The sequence below is a fragment of the Nomascus leucogenys genome, unplaced genomic scaffold, assembly GCF_006542625.1.
Source record: "Nomascus leucogenys isolate Asia unplaced genomic scaffold, Asia_NLE_v1 000747F_102173_qpd_obj, whole genome shotgun sequence".
In the NCBI taxonomy this organism is placed as follows: domain Eukaryota; kingdom Metazoa; phylum Chordata; class Mammalia; order Primates; family Hylobatidae; genus Nomascus; species Nomascus leucogenys.
This window is the reverse complement of record NW_022096178.1, coordinates 77,258-93,962: the sequence shown is the minus strand read 5'-3', so window position 1 is coordinate 93,962 and position 16,705 is coordinate 77,258. Positions and strand designations below refer to the sequence as shown.

Genomic DNA, 16,705 nt, shown 5'->3' with positions numbered 1-16,705 from the left:
AAAAAAATATCAGAAAGAACTACTGATTTTTAGCAATTATCCTGAGAGGATAAGTCTCATGTTGTTTGAAGACTTAATGAGAAAACCTGGGGACTTGGTTAACTTAAGAAAATGTATGTATCAGGAAAAAAAATTGAGGGGGAAATTAAAATTTTCAAAAAGTATCTTTATGTTCTTGGTGTTCAAGTAAAGCAAGGATGGGGGGATGTGTAAAGGTTCTCACAGAGCTCCCAGGAATTCTTTGGATAACTGGATCCCCAAGAAAAATTTAAATTTAGATTATTCCTCTGTTATTTTTTGCATGCAAAAAACATAGGGAAAGTATTCCTCCATTAGACCTACCGGGTCCTGACACCAATTTCTCTCCAAATGCAAGACTGACTTACCGTGGTGTTCCTCATCCTGGAAGACAATTTTTCGTTAAATCGTGAAAGTATCTTTCAGCTTCAGAAATAGAGATGACTCACCATTTGCCAGAGTGCAGTCATGTGGCTTCACCTACCCACAGGGGATGCTGGAAAATGTAGTTCAGCTGGGGAACAATGACCGCAGTTCCATACACCAGAAATATAGCACTATTGAAATTATTAAGACAGAAAGAAGGGATTTGGGTGGACAACGTGTGCATTCTCTAAGACTCCGTGTTTTTAATTAGGTTGAGCAGACTTGGCTTCATGGTCTTAGACTTCTGAAACAATTCTTTTATTTTTATTTTTATTTTAAGTTCCAGAGTACATGTGCATGCAGGAAGTGCAGGTTGTTACATAGGTAAATGTGTGTCATGGTGGTTTGCTGCATCTATCAACCTACCCTCTAGGTATTAAGCCCAGCATGCATTAGCTATTTTTCCTGATGCTCTGCCTCCCCACACTTCACCTGCCAACAGGCCCCAGTGTGTGTTGTTCCCCTCCCTGTGTCTATGTGTTCTCATTGTTCAGCTCCCACTTATAAGTGAGAACATGCAGTGTTTGGTTTTCTGTTCTTGCATAAGTTTGCTGAGGATAATGGCTTCCAGTTCCATCCATGTTCCTGTCTCATTCTTTTATAGGCATAATATATATATATACACACACACACACGTGTGTGTGTACATTTTCTTTACCTAGTATATTATTGGTGGGCATTTAGGTTGATTCTATGTCTTTGCTATTGTGAATAGTGCTCCAATGAGCATACACATGCATGTATCTTTGTAATAGAATGGTATATATTCCTTTGGGTATACTCCCAGTAATGAGATTGCTGGGTCAAATAGTATTTCTGGGTATAGATCTTTGAGGAATTGCCACACCATCTTCCGCAATGGTTGAACTAGCTTACATTCCCACCAATAGTGTAAAATTATTTCTATTTCTCCACCATCTCACCAGCATCTGCTCTTGACTTTTTAATAACCACCATTCAGACTGATGTGAGATGTTATCTCACTGCGGTTTTGATTTGCATTTCTTTAATGATCAGTGATGTTATGTTGAGCTTTTTTTCATGTTTGTTGCTTTTGAGCCAATCCTAAGAAATGCCCTATGTATTTCCATGAGATTGATTTTATTTACACTAAAAGAGAAGCTTGTTTTTTTTCCCCAACCCCTGGGCAGCCCTTACTGCCTCCCAGGCACCGAGAATGCTTTTCGCACGTTAAGTCCTTTCTTTCTTTCTTTCTTTTTTTTTCCTTTGTGACAGGGTCTCTCACTCTCTCACCCAGGCTGAAGTGCAGTGGTATGATCTCCATTTACTGAAACTTCGACCTCCCTGATTCAAGTGATTCTTGTGCCCCAGCCTCCCAAGTAGGTGGAATTACAGGCATGCACCACCATGCCCGGCTAATTTTTTGTATTTTTGGTAGACACGGAGTTTCACCATGTTGGCCAAGTTGGTCTCAATCTCCTGACCTCAGGTGATCCACCTGCCTTGGCCCCCCAAAGTGCTAGGATTACAGGCATGAGCCACTGTGCCCAGTCTTCACACATTAAATCTTACATCCTCAACACATCTTGGAGAGGAAGATCTTCTTAGGATACCTCCCCTTTGTTTCCCCCAAATGGGATAACCGTGGCCCAGAGAGGTTGTATAACTTGCCTAAGTGTGCACAGCTTGAAATGGAGAAACCGGGTTGTGAATCTGTAAATTGAGTGTCAGAGTCTGGTATTTAACCCTGGCTAATCTTGCGTACTACCTCTATAGGCAAGCTAAACTAATTCCCCACCATTTTTAATTAGGCGGAAAAACATGTATATGGCATGTGTTAATGCATATATTCATTCCCTGGAACTGCTATAGCAAAGTATTGCAAACTGAGTGGCCTAAACAATGGATATTTGTTTATTCTTGCACAGTTCTGGGGGCCAGAAGTCCAAAACCGGGGTGTCCACAAGGCTATGCTCCCTCTGAAGTCTCTAGGGAAGGATCTGTTCCAGGGTCCTCTCCTTCTTTGGGTAGTTCTCTGGCTTGTAGTAATATCACTCCACAGCTTTCTCCTTGTGTGACTACCTATATCCAAACCCCACATTCTTATAAAGACACCAGGCATGTGGGATTAGGAACTCACCTCACTCCAGCATGACCTCATTTCAATAACCTAATTACCTCTGCAACAGACTTATTTTCAATAAGGCCACATTCTGAGGTGCCAGGGGTTAGGACTTCAACATAGGAATTTGAGGGGACATAATTCTACTCATATCAGTGTGTTTGTTAATACTGTGCTTGTGTATGTGTGTGTGTGTGTGTGTGTGTGGTGTGTTTTTGTGTGTAACTGGATATTCCAATTCCAGTAGTCAAAGGCAAATCAGCAGAATCATACATTCCTCTCCCCTAAAACCAGAAGAATTTCATATAGTGGTTTATACGTGGACAAAAAAGTTGTTATTTTTCCCGTGTAGAAAAAGTTAAACAAAAATAGAGCTCGTATATTTGTCATTTTCCGCTTCACCCTACTAAAATTAGTCATGTCTTCTCTTTATTCCATCATGAAGATATTTATCCGTTGACCACCAAATGCATTCAAGTCCCCACAAAGAGGAGGTAAGTTTGGCTTTTAACATTATACAATTGACCCTTCAACAATGTGGGGTAGTGAGGGGAACTGACCCTCTGCACAGTTGAAAGCTCATGTATAATTTTTGACTCTCCGAAAACTTAACTACTCATAGCATACTGGTTGACTGAAAGCCTTACTGATACCAGTTGATGAACACATATTTTGCATATGTATTACATACCATATTATTACAATAAAGTAAGCTAAATAAAATGTTATGAAGAAAATAAGGAAGATAAAATTAATGAATTTACTATTTATTAAGTGGAAGTAGATCACCATAAAGGTCTTCATCCTTATCATCTTCATGTTGAGTAGATGGAGGGTTGATCCTGCTGTCTCAGTAATGGCAGAGCCAGAAGCAAATTCACATATAGGTGGACCTATGCAGTTCAGCCCTGTGTTGTTCAAGGGTCAACTGTAGAGTCAAGGTTATCCTTCTCTAAAATACATGGAGATGACATCTTATCAAGGCTTTTTTCATCTGTTCAATTCTCACCTTCTCAGCATGAAAACAGAATACCCAACAGGTGGTCCTCATGACCCCTCAAAGAGAGGTTCCCCCAAGCAATCATTATTCAAATATTTTCATTTTAAGTAGATTGAACATGATCCTTGTCACTTAGGTGAATTTTATCTCATTATTAGGTAACTCTATGAATTTCATATGTTCATAATCTATCTTGAGCAGATTTGTTGAATCTGATGTGAATATGATGCAACAAACAGATTTGTTGCATCATATTCACAGCTATGGAGGTTCATAATTTGGGGGCCACTTCAACAGCCATTTCATAAAATTTATTTGTGAAATATAGAAAAAAACTATGCAATAATCAAATCCAGTTATTTTTTTTACATTTATTTAAAATGATTAAAAATGGTTTATGGCAGTTTTAGAAAATGGAATGATTAAAGGCTAAAAATGTTTAGATTCCATTTAAGTAGGTATGTATGTGTGTATGTAACTAAAAACACAGAGACTTTTTCACAAGAATTTAATTAAGCTTATGCTGAAACTCTTATAAAGAAAATAGTAATGGAGCATCAGACATCACCACTCCTGAAAACAACCTTCTACAAGAATTGAAAAGTGCTGTGGGACCTAATACTGAAACAGGAAATATGGACTATCTTCAAATTGCACAAATGATGCATGAATCCACATTTGAGCCCCGCAGCTCCGAGATGCCTAATGTGAATGATTAAAGGTATTTTACAAACTGGGGAGCTCTTCCAAGTGCTTTCCACTTTCAACCTTCTCTCTTTGAGACCCCAATTCATAATGGTGAGCATAAAACATGCATACTTGGAATTTTTATGGGTCCCATATATACATTCCAGACTGCACATGAATGTCTTAATCTTTGGTTCTGATATTTATGGCAAAGTCTAAATGTTATATGAACATTAACCTTAGTTTACTCAAACTATATCAATATGCCCAAACCATCCTTTTTTCTGTCCCAAGTGTTTCTAAAAGAGAAGCAAGAAGCTGGTATACTTCTTGGATGCCTAAGGATTTAAGATTTCCTACTCTGGTGAATAGAAAAAGTATAAACCAAGGAATGCAATGTTGTTGCCCTAGGAACTAGTACTTACAGACTATCAAAGACTAAAACCACCACAAAAAGGCTCAATGCCTGATAATCACCATTTCTGTCTCCTATGTGCCAAAATATATCAAAACCATATGATTTCCTAGGGAAAAGTATCCCAAGATTTCCCCCAGTTGGTTTTAACACCAGTTGTTTTGCACTTAACATTTCAAAATGCAGCCTTATTTTCTTCAGGTAATAATAATTTTATGTGCAGATACATCAAAGCTGAAAGGATGATCAAACCCTGCTTGTGGGTGTCAGAAATAATGCATCCCCACTTCATTCACAATAATGAATGCTCAATGATTTTTTATATCACTGAAGAATTTAGCATCTTTGGAACTCAACAATATTCTCCATCTCCCAGAAGCTGATAACATCCCCTCCCCACCAAGATACTCTGCCTCCCTACTGCTCACTGCTTTGTGCCATCAACATGGTTAAGCATGTGTATGTTATTGCACTATGAAGTAGCTGAAGATCTCAGAACAGAGAGCCACAGTCTCTTTGTGCAAATGAATGGCCAAACCAACAGATCAAGTAATCGTTTTTTTAGAATGCAGGGGCTAGCCGCCTAACTTATCTTTATAACCACATCACATCCAATGAGTTGGGAATGCTTAGTGAGAAAGCTCACGTACTTCACACAGAAGAAAACACACTTTAAGTCATCAAGTTGTGTCAAGAATAAAAGGAAATTTCCACGACAGTGATAAACAACGTTCTTGTTTTAGTTGTTTTTCCTCTAAGTAATCGGGGATCTTAACATCTTCTGACATTTTCTGGTTCTGAAAGGAAGATTGGAAACAAATGTCATTGTGGGGACAAAAAAAAAGTCTATGAAACAAAGAAAAAGAAAACCAAGATCCAACTGTATGTTGTTACAAGAGACTCTTGCTCTATATTTAGCAGAAGGAAGATTAGACAGAAGAAAATGAAGCAGAAATGAAGTTGCACATCTTAAATATATACAATGTTTATTATGCTTTAAAAAAATCTAGAAGAATGAAAAATCTATTAAAAAAAAGAAAACCAAGATCCAACTGTGTGCTATCTATATGACACTTGCCTTACTTTCAGCAGGAAATAGATTAGAACAAATAAATTATGCAGAAATGAAGTTGTGCATCTTAAATATATACAATGTTTGTCAACTATACCTTAATAAAGCCGGAAAAATTAAAAATAGAAAATATTTGGGCCAGGCGTGGTGGCTCACACCTGTAGTCTCAGCATTTTGGGAGGCTGAGGCAGGCAGATCACGAGGTCAGGAGATCGAGACCATCCTGGCTAACACGGCGAAAACCCATCTCTACTAAAAATACAAAAAATCAGCCAGGCATGGTGGTGGGTGTCTGTAGTCCCAGCTACATGGGAGGCTGAGGCAGGAGAGTGGCGTAAACCTGGGAGGCGGAGCTGGCAGTGAGCCGAGATGCAGCCACTGCACTCCAGCCTGGGCAACAGAGCAAGACTCCATCTCAAAAAAAAAAAAAAAATATTTAAAAACTGTTAAAATCGTATCTGGAAATAAATTTTAGTTTTCAAAACATTGTTTTTTTACGTTTTGCCATTTGTTAAGGATTTTGATGATCTCAAATGAATTGAGTAACTTTCTTTTTGGTTAAAACTAATATTTGTAGGAACTTCTTTTTTTGAATATGGCCTTGTTGGTCCTTATAACTTCTCAAGTGGTGTTGTCATTTTCTCCACTTTACAAAATAAAAGCAAAGTATGATTCTTAAAAGTCCACATCAAGTGACAGACATCTGCTTCTATGTAGCTCTGTTACTACAACTCTTTACCTACAAAGTGTGCAAGCTTCAGTGTATGGCCTCAGCATGTATACAGTTCCACAGGTTGTGCACTGCATCACATCACCATGGATATGGTTAGTATACCATGCACATCATCCTTTAGGAGAGAGAGAAAATTCATGACCTAACTAAGGAGAGGTGGACAGCTGGGTACCATCAGCAGCAGCCTGGAACCTCAGAGTCAAGTTCACAGAGCTCTGAGCCCCATTTGATACCAAACCCATATATAGTGCTGTCATACACATATTTCTTAGATAATATAAAGGCTTTACAGCCAGCGAGGTGATATAGGTCCAGGATCCACATAAATGTCACTGTCCACCTTGAAGAGATCTCCCTAAGATCAGCTCACTCTGTCTGCATCCTCCTGTCTGATCTCAGGAACTTTAAGGGAGGGAAAGATAAATTTGGTGCTTGGGAATACTTGGTGAGAGTATCATTGAAGTACAATGCAGAAAGTAGACAAAATACTTACCAGGTAGCCAAAAGGCATGAAAGAGCTTCAAGACATTACACCTCTTTAGCAAAAACGTGGTTCCACCTCAAATGGGGCAGGCATCAATCACATTTTTAAAACTACACCTATTTCAGAAACTCAACTGGCCCCCATGCCAGTGATTTTCCTTATAAAATATTGCACTAAAATATATTTGTCTTCATTATTGAGTTTATGGGTGACCCGTCCCCCGCCCTTACATTTTGTGCTTGTGGAGATGGGTGCCTCTCTCTTACTCAGTTTCAGCCGTTGGTTAACAAAGGCTTACAACTCACTGCCACGAAGGCTGCTGAACGTGGTGTTCGTTAATGATGGCTGCTATGTTGGGTGAAAGAGTGTTGTCACTGAACCCAAGAATCTGCTCTCAGGTTGTCAGGAAAATAAGGCAGTTTTTCAGAAACTCAGTTTCCTCCTAGAATTTCAGGATGGGAAGTAACCTGGATGGAGGCTCACCCCAAACAGAGGTTCATTAGCTAATGGTTGATACTGCCCATTGACCAGCAGAGTGCGCGCATGGGAAGGTTTTAGGATTTTTGAGGCCAAATGCAAATCCTAAAGCAAACACCATAGAATGGGCATCCCTTTCTGGTTTCCTTCAGGGACACAAAGAAGGTATGAGTTAGAGGCCGATTGGCAAACTCCAGACAGATTCTGATGTGAGTGGCCTGAGGGTTAAACCAAATCTCCAGGGACCCCCAGTTAAAGATCTGAGTCACTCTTTTGGCTATAAAACAATCCCTGACTGCTGTTTCAGAGATTTCTTTAGGGCATCCTCTGCTCTCAAATCCCAAGTGATTCTTCAAACCCAGGGTGTGGAGCCAGCATTGAACCAGGAAGCCACAGCAGATCTTTCTTTTCCCCTATGGTCTGAGCTCAGCTTCGGAATTCCAGAGAGGCTTATAATTTAGTGTTTCAGTAGTTTTCCTTGTGGGTGGGGTTCTGTGGAAAACATTCACATTCAACCCAGATATTTTTCCTGACTCACCTGTGATGAAAATTTCACTGAATACAAAACAGAACTATATTTGGTTAGTTCAACCAACCATCATGATTTAGTCCTGCAATGTAGGTTAGTATTTTTTTTGTTTCTTTTTCTTTCCATTTTTTCTCCCCCTCTTTTACATTAGACAGACAATGTGCCAGTGTCATTGTAACAAGGTTTAGAGGAAGGTACAGCCTACACCTGACCATGAAAACCCAGTCGTTGGCCAGGCGCGGTGGCCCACGCCTGTAATCCCAGCACTTTGGGAAGCCAACGCAGGCAGATCATCACTTGAGGTCAGGAGTTCAAGAACAGCCTGGCCAACATGGGGAAACCCCATCTCTACAAAAAATATGCAAATTAGCCAGGCATGGTGGTGCATGCCTGTATTCCCAGCTCTTCAGGAGGCTGAGGCAAGAGAATCTCTTGAACCCAACCCAGGAGGTGGAGATTGCAGTGAGCTAAGATTGTGCCACTGCACTCCAGCCTGGGCAACAGAGTGAATCTCTGTCTCAAAAAAATAAAAATAAATTTTAAAAAATCACATTATTAGGCAAGTTATGTATATTGAACTTAACCAAGAATAACTTTGCTGGTGAGAGACATCCAAAAGCAATTTTTAAAATAAAAAATCAGGCATAGTAACAAGGAAAACAATGTTTAGAGCCAAAGTTACCATTGGGTCCTGAAACAATTTATCCTATTGTTTTGTTTGAAATAACTGGCTACGATTTCATGCCCAGCAGTGTCACCACCACTATGGATACAATGGAAGACACGATTTTTGCTACCATATTGCCTGCAGGACTGGAGAAAAGGCAAGCTCATCTGAGAAAAAAACATGGCTGTAGGAAAACTGCTTAAGTATTAGGTTGGTCCAAAAGTTATTACGGTTTTTGCCATTGAAAATAATGACAAAAACTGCAATAACTTTTGCACCAATCTAATAACTTCTCCATCACATCCCTTCCCACCCTTGTATCCACAGAAAAAAAAAGTTAATTAAAAAAAAATCCTTAGGAAGTAATTCTGTTTTCACAAAGAGCCAAGCTTGTCAACCACATTTTACCACTGAAGACAACCAAGGCCAGGATTTGCACAGACGAGGCATTTGGCATTTTTGTTTGTTGAACTCAATTCATGTATGCCTTTTAATTAATTTTATTTATTTATTTTTTGAGAAGGAATCTTGCTCTGTTGCCCAGTCTGGCATACAGTGGCGTGATTTCGGCTCACTGCAATCTCCACCTCCCGTGTTCAAGTGATTCTCCTGCCTCAACCTCCCAAGTAGCTGGGACTACAGGTGTATGCCATCATGTCCAGCTAATTTTTGTGTTTTTAGTAGATGCAGGGTTTCACCATGTTGGCCAGGCTGCTCTCAAACTCCTGATTTCAGGTGATCCACTCACCAGGGCCTCCCAAAGTGCTGGGATTACAGGTGCAAGCCACCACGCCTGGCCTGATTTATATTTTGAGATGGGGTCTCACTATGTTGCCTAAGCTCGTCTTGAACTCCTCGGTTCAAGTGATCCTCTTGCCTCAGCCTCCTGAGTAATTGGGATGACAGGCACACGTCAAAACGATTTCATGCCTTTTTAGATGTAGAATGCTCACTCATGCAAAAATATTATTCAACTAGTAACTGCCAGATAGGCTTGCTTTCAAAGGCATGCTGGAACTCTAAACCCAAGCACACACTAGACACAAGCATCTTCAATGCCTCGATGGCAAATTACTCTAGAGCTTCAGTACTCCAGCACAAAGAACAAGAAGGAGCTTGATATGGCAAAAATCAACACTTCCAAAGGGAAAAAAGGTGGCCATTTGAAATAGCCTCCCCTTTCCATGCATGACTTTCTTCAGACTGGATTGAACGCCTGGGCCAATACATGGCACGGCATAGGTGAGGGACACAAGGCTGCTCCATGAATGAGGCTGCTACGTTGCGGGGAAGAGTGTTGTCACTGAACACAAGAACCTGCTCTACAGCTGATGCTGCCACTCACTGCACCCTACCTCCTGGGAGAGACAGCCCTCTCTTCTGCCCCTCCCTGTGTGCTCACACTCCATAGTATGATTTCAGTGTTCACCATCCAGAGGTGGAGCTGCATCTTCATTCTGAGAATCCAGGCTTTCGCCAACAGAATGTCACACAAGTGAAGACACCGTGGCTCTAAGCCCAGGCACGCTTCTCTTCATGTTCTTGGTACTCTGCCTGGTCTGTGGTGTGTGATGAAGCCTGGCCTGGCTTCCTGGAGGGATATGAGAGTCCACATGAAGCTGAGATGAACCATTCCACCTAAGGCCCCAAATACATAAGACCCAGGAAACATGGTCAAAGCGCTGGCCACACCTACAGCTGACTGCACACAAAAGTAGCAGTTCAGAAGATACCAGGAGGACCACAAGAATGGTTTCAGCCCAAATTTCTGACTCACATAATCATGAACATAGTAAATGGTGGTTATTTCCAGCCACTAAGTTTTGGGGTCTTTTGTGACACAGCATAGCTGACTGATACATACCTTTTCCTCTCTCCCTTCTCTTACAAATCAAGTAGAATCAATTGTCATTACCAAGTGGTCATCCAAGCTGACTGCTTCTCTTTGCCTCCCTTGCTCAGGCTTTAATTCAGCCTGTCATCATTTCCAGAGGGTACTAAACTGGTCTGAAATGGGGTCTCCCTGGGCCTTAGTGAGCCCCCTCAGGTCCATTCTTCACCTACACATCCAACAGGGGCAGGCTCTTTCCCATGAAGTTTCTATGAAATGCAGACTTCACCTCTGCTAACCTGGTGGTCTTTCCTTGTCACTGCTGCATCCTTCCCTGGTTCCTGTTGCATTCCACACTCTGGCTACACAATCTCTGGTGTCCCCATATGTGTATCCAGCTCTACCTGGCATACTATCTTCCCTGACACTTCACTCATCTCCTGGGCACCTCCCACCCATATTTTGGGGATTGGTTTGGGTATTGTTCTCTCCAGGAAGCCCTACCTCCCTCACCTAACCCAGTCTAGGAGTATTCCTTCTGCCTTGCTACAGGATCCCATGTGTTCCAGCAAATTATTCATCAGATTTGACTGCAATGACTTGTTTATTTGCCTTGCCCTTTCCATCTCTGGACCTCACTTTACACCAGAGAGGGAAAAAGGAGAATCAATACATCTTTCTAAGGATGCCAACATACCCCAAAAATATTGATACTAGTATTCTGCATGTTCATTGAAAGGTAGAGGTCACCTTCAATCACTTTCTCCTCCCGCATAATTGAAAACTCACTAGAGTCTTGGGGTTGAGTGTGTTTACTCTTAACTTTAACTCAAGCAGATGTCAGCCCAAATCTCTGAGAGTATGAGTCTGAGGGAAGGGGGAACCTGTTCTCCCAGCAACACAGGACACAAAGTCAGCCTTCTGGGCTTCAAGTTCTCTCTCCTTTGACCTGAGATGGGATTGACAGTGCACTCTGATGGCTTCCTTGGGCAGAATGTTCATAACTTCCTTTCTCCTGTCCTTCTTGGGTTTCAAGTTAACGCTGATCAAAGAAAGGGGAGCAATGGTGGTACTGGGAGAAATGCAATAGTCTCAGCACTCATTCACAGCCTTACTCTGAGAGCTAAGGGGCATCTTCTGCAGCAAAAACCAATGCTTGCCTCTCCTTTCTCTGAACTCTGGTTGGTCCTGTGCTGAAGTTCAGATATTTTTATTCAGAAGCTACTTTATACACATGCAAAGTGTGGGTGCTCTATGAAAGTTGTGAGATTGGGAAACAGAAGCCCATACAGCTCCTCCCACTGATTTAGGAGAGTGTGCTCTTATTAAAGGTTGAGACCAGGTAAGTCAATCAGTTACCTTCTGGATTGCCATATGTTGAATGGTGATCTCCACTTGTAAATGGAAAAGGACGCTTGTGTATATTCAGCAGAGCTTATGGAGTGCCTTCTATTGCTGGGCACTGTTGAGGATATGATTATGAACACAGCACACAGATCACTGTTTTCAAGGAATTTACATTCTTGTGCACGGAGGGGGACAGTCAACCAGCATAAGGAGGAGGAATGTGAATGTGTATGCCATGTCTAATGGTCATTAGCGGAATGGGGATAATACCGGGGAGAGGGAGATGCAGCTTTTATTTCAGTATTGGGGAGTCTACGTACATGCGCATGCAAAACACACACAGGCTGACAACCCCATGGACACACATGCGCACACACACGCCATTCACACACACATATGCACGTGCAACACTGACATGCACAAATGTGTGTGCACATGCATACATACATGCTGCATGCAACCAGCATGTGCAACAGACAAGCATGCATACACATGTGCATGCACACATGCATTTACAGACATGTGCAACACAAATACAAATGCAACACTGAAGCACACATGCACTCAATGCACACATCCACACATACGCACATCCCACACATACCCACATACACACACATGCACATACCACGAACACAGGCAACAAAAGCACATATAAAGCACAATTTGCCCACACACATATACACGTGTGCATATGCACAGTAATGTGTGCATGTTAACACATGTATGCAAAACACATGCATGTACAAATATGCACACATTCATCTGTGTATGTTCATGCCTGTACACACACATGTATACACACAATCCACATGCACAGATGCATATTATATATTCGTGCAGTATGCACATGCACCAAACGAGCACGCCCAGATGCACACTCCTGCATCTATCCACATGCACACATGTGCTTGCACACCCCTAAATGTGTGCATGTGAACGGACACACATGGGAAACATGTAATACATATGCAACCCAAGCACAAACATGCACACATGCAAAATCCACAAGCACATGCCAACACATCTGTGCATACAAACATGCATGTGCTCAATCCATGTGTGCACACACGTGCACACGAAATCCACGTGCACTTATGCACAGCACAAAATCCACATGCACATGTGCCCACGCATGCGCACAAAATGCACAAAGCATAACTGTGTGTGAACACATATGCATACATACATGCACCCAATAACACCTGTAAGTGGGCCATAGTTCCTTTCAATAAATTAAGTCCTCAGGGCATGCACAACATCTTCCCCCAGCATGAATGACCAAGGAAAATGCAAATTAAAGACCCAAATGGCCAGTCAGTTGTGCGTTGGAAAAAAGCACCAGCTTCCCATCAGTGCAGACAGTGTGTTAGTTATTTGCAAATGGACAGTTTTGCCTCACATATTCTGTAAGACATAATTCCTTTACCATAAGTATTTCCATAACAAGAGGTGGGTCTATAGCCCCTTCTTCCTGCAAGACAGAAAAGAGACAATGAAATGCTAGATATTGCTTGGGAAGTCTACATGATCTTACAGAAGCAAGCACATCAGCAAACCTGAAGCAAGATGCTCTTAAAGGCTGCAGAGATTCCAATGGCTCTCCCAAGGCCAGGGAAGATGCACAGATAGCATCTGGCCCGTTTACTGTTTACACTGGTAGCTGAAGGTGCATTAGATGCACATCCCTGAGGGTCTGGAGGCCTGACAGAGATGGGCAAATGTGTTTTCTTGGGCATAAAAAAAAAATGCCAGCAAATGTTGGTTAAATAAAGAGAATAGGATGAAAATGCAGGCCATAAGTAGTAATCATAACCCATTAAAAAAAAGAGTTTATCCAGGTTAGGTGTGGTGGCTCACATCTGTAATCCTACCACTTTGGGAGGCCAAGGTGGTAAGACCACTTGAGCTCAGTTGGAGCCCAGTGGGAGAAACACAGCCAAGACCCCATTTCTACTGAAAATAAAATTTTAAAAAAATTAGCTGTGTGTGGTGATGTGCACCTGTAGTCTCAGCTACTTGGGAGACTGAGGCAAAAGACTGCTTGAGCCTAGGAGGTGGAGGCTGCAATGATCTATGATCACGTCCCTGCACTCCAGGCTGTGCTACAGAGTGAGATTTTGTCTCAGAAAAACAACAACAAAAAAGTTTTTCTATATTTTTCTAATGTGTTAAGAGCAATTTTTAAAAATACAGATTTGAGATTTTTTAAAACTAATGGTTTGTGCTGATTGTGAAGTGGAATGAGTTATGTGGATAATGGGTTCTACGGGCTGAACTATGTCCCCCTCCAAATTCCCAGGTGGCAGTCCTAACCCCCAGGGCATCAGACTGTGACTGTATTTGAACACAACGTCTTTAGAGAGGTGATTAAAACGAGATCATAGGGTGGGCCCTAATCCAATAGGACTACAGTCCTTATAAGAAGAGGAGATGAGGACACAGACAGACATAGAGGGATGAGCCTGTGAGGACACAGGGAGAAGATGGTGTCTACAAGCCAAGAAGAGAGGCCTCTCGGGTGGAACCCACTCTGCTTATACCCTGGTCTTGGACTTTCGGCCTCCAGGACTGTGGGAGAATGAATGTCTGTTGTGTGTAAGCCACCCAGTCTATAGTATTCTACGATAGCAGGCTGAAATGGACTAAGACATCTCATAAGAAGAGGAGATTGGAACACAAACACACACAGAGGGATGACCCTGTGAGGTCACAGGGAGAAGATGGCATCTCCAAACCAAAGAGAGAGGCCTCAGGAGGAACCAGCCCTGCCCACACCTTGATCTTGGAACTCCAGCCTCTAGGACTGTGGGAGAATCAATGTCTGTTGTGTATAAGCCACCCAGTCCATAGTATTATGTGATAGCAGCCTGAAATGGACTGAGACATCTCATAAGAACAGGAGATTTTATCATAGACACACACAGAGGGATGACCCCGTGAGGACACAGGGAGAAGACAGCATCTCCAAGCCCAGGAGAGAGGCTTCAGGAGGAACCAGCCCTGCCCACACCTGGATCTCAGACTTCCAGCCTCCAGAACTGTGGGAGAATCAATGTCTGTGGTTTAGGCCTCCTGGGCTGTGGGACTTCGTAGTGGTGGCCAGAGCAGATGCATAAAGGGCTGTGATTTGAATTGTACTGAATGAACATAGCACTTGGAGGGGACCAAATAGGTTCTCAGGGAAACGTGCTCCTTTCCCATAAGACACTGACTTGTAAATAGCTCACATTCTCAACTGGGCCACCCCATGAGGTCTGGTGCTGTTGTCAAACCCTGAGAACGCAGGTGATGACAAGGGGGGGATTTGGAAGGATTTCGTGATGAAGACCTTGTTTCCTGAGCACACACTTTTGTTTTTGTTTTTTTTTTTTTGTAGTTTTTGAAATGGATTTTGGCTCGTTACCCAGGCTGGAGTGCAATGGAGCAATCTCGGCTCACTGCAACCTCCGCCTCCCAGATTCAAGCAGTTCTCCTGCCTCAGCCTCCTGGATAGCTGGGATTACAGGCATGAGCCACCACGTCCAGCTAATTTTTATTTTTTTTTGAGATGAAGTCTTGCTCTTGTACCCCAGGCTGGAGTGCAATGGCATAATCTCGGCTCACTGCAACCTCCGCCTCCAGGGTTCAAGCAATTCTCCTCCTCAGCCTCCTAAGTAACTGGGATTACAGGTGCCCGCCACCATGCCCGGCTAATTTTTATATTTTTAGTAGAGACGGGGTTTCACCATGTTGGCCAGGCTGACCTCGAACTCCTGGCCCCAGGTGATCCATCCGCCTCAGCCTCTCAAAAGTGCTGGGATTACAGGTGTGAGCCACTGTGCCCGGCTAATTTTCATCTTTTTAGTAGAGACAGCATTTCACCATGTTGGCCAGGCTGGTCTTGAACTCCTGACCTCGTGATCTGCCAGCCTCAGCCTCTCAAAGTGCTGGGATTACAGGTGTGAGCCACTGTGCCCGGCTAATTTTCATCTTTTTAGTAGAGACAGCATTTCACCATGTTGGCCAGGCTGGTCTCGAACTCCTGATCTCGTGATCCGCCCGCCTCAGCCTCCCAAAGTGCTGGGATTACAGGCGTGAGCCACCGCGCCCAGCGTGGGGTTTGGTTTTGCACCAGTAATAGCTTAGCCTCATTTCATTTTCACATCCATCCTGTCCAGTGTGTGCCATCTTAGCTATCCCATGGATGGGGAACCAGACCCTCCAGTCACTTCAAATCCCACAGCTGACTTCGGGGCAGAAACCAGGTAGTCATGACACCAGCAATGGGAGCAGTATTGGTTCCGAGATTCCTGCAGAAGACGGAAACGTCTCGTTTGTCAACAATAGAGAGTCTGGGCCGGGCGCCGTGGCTCACGCCTGTAATCCCAGCACTTTGGGAGGCCGAGGGGGGCAGATCACGAGGTCAGGAGATCGAGACCATCCTGGCTAACACGGTGAAAACCCATCTCTACTAAAAATACAAAAAATTAGCCGGGCATGGTTGCAGGCTCCTGTAGTCCCAGCTACTCAGGAGGCTGAGGCAGAAGAATGGCGTGAACCCGGGAGGCAGAGCTTGCAGTGAGCCGAGATCATGCCACTGCACTCCAGCCTGGGTGACAGAGCAAGACTCCATCTCAAAAAAATAAATAAATAAATAAAATAAAAATAAAAAACAATAGAGCATATGATTTACCGGCATAGAATAGTCGGTGTCTTTGACACACTCGATATCGGTCACATTTCTGTTAAGGTCCCAGGTCAACTGCTTAACCTTTACTTTCATCCTTAGGTTCGTGATTGGTGGGTTTGGGTCTAAAATGGTGACACGTTGGAGTTAGAAGAGATACATAAGAATCTTAAAATAGCATTGTAAGGGGTATGGCCAATACCTTTGGGAGGTGGAGTTCTTTTATTTTTTAAAATTTTTTGAGATAGAGTTTCACTCTTGTCGCCC

At 42.7% G+C, this 16,705-nt stretch overlaps 1 protein-coding gene and 1 long non-coding RNA gene across 2 annotated transcripts in view; one reads left to right on the top strand and one right to left on the bottom strand.

Annotated features, from left to right (window-relative positions):
* Window positions 1-2,987: 2,987 nt before the first annotated feature.
* Window positions 2,988-16,705, top strand: part of LOC100586798 (non-secretory ribonuclease) — a 33,787-nt gene continuing 20,069 nt past the window's right edge. The window contains exon 1 of the mRNA XM_030808661.1: window positions 2,988-3,021. The gene's annotated coding sequence lies outside the window, so the exon portion shown is untranslated. The remainder of the gene's footprint in view (window positions 3,022-16,705) is intronic.
* Window positions 10,148-13,610, bottom strand: LOC115833842. The gene is made up of 3 exons (XR_004029096.1): window positions 13,199-13,610; window positions 11,782-11,884; window positions 10,148-10,169 (listed from the first exon to the last, which is right to left on the bottom strand). It is a non-coding gene; the product is annotated as an uncharacterized LOC115833842 (long non-coding RNA).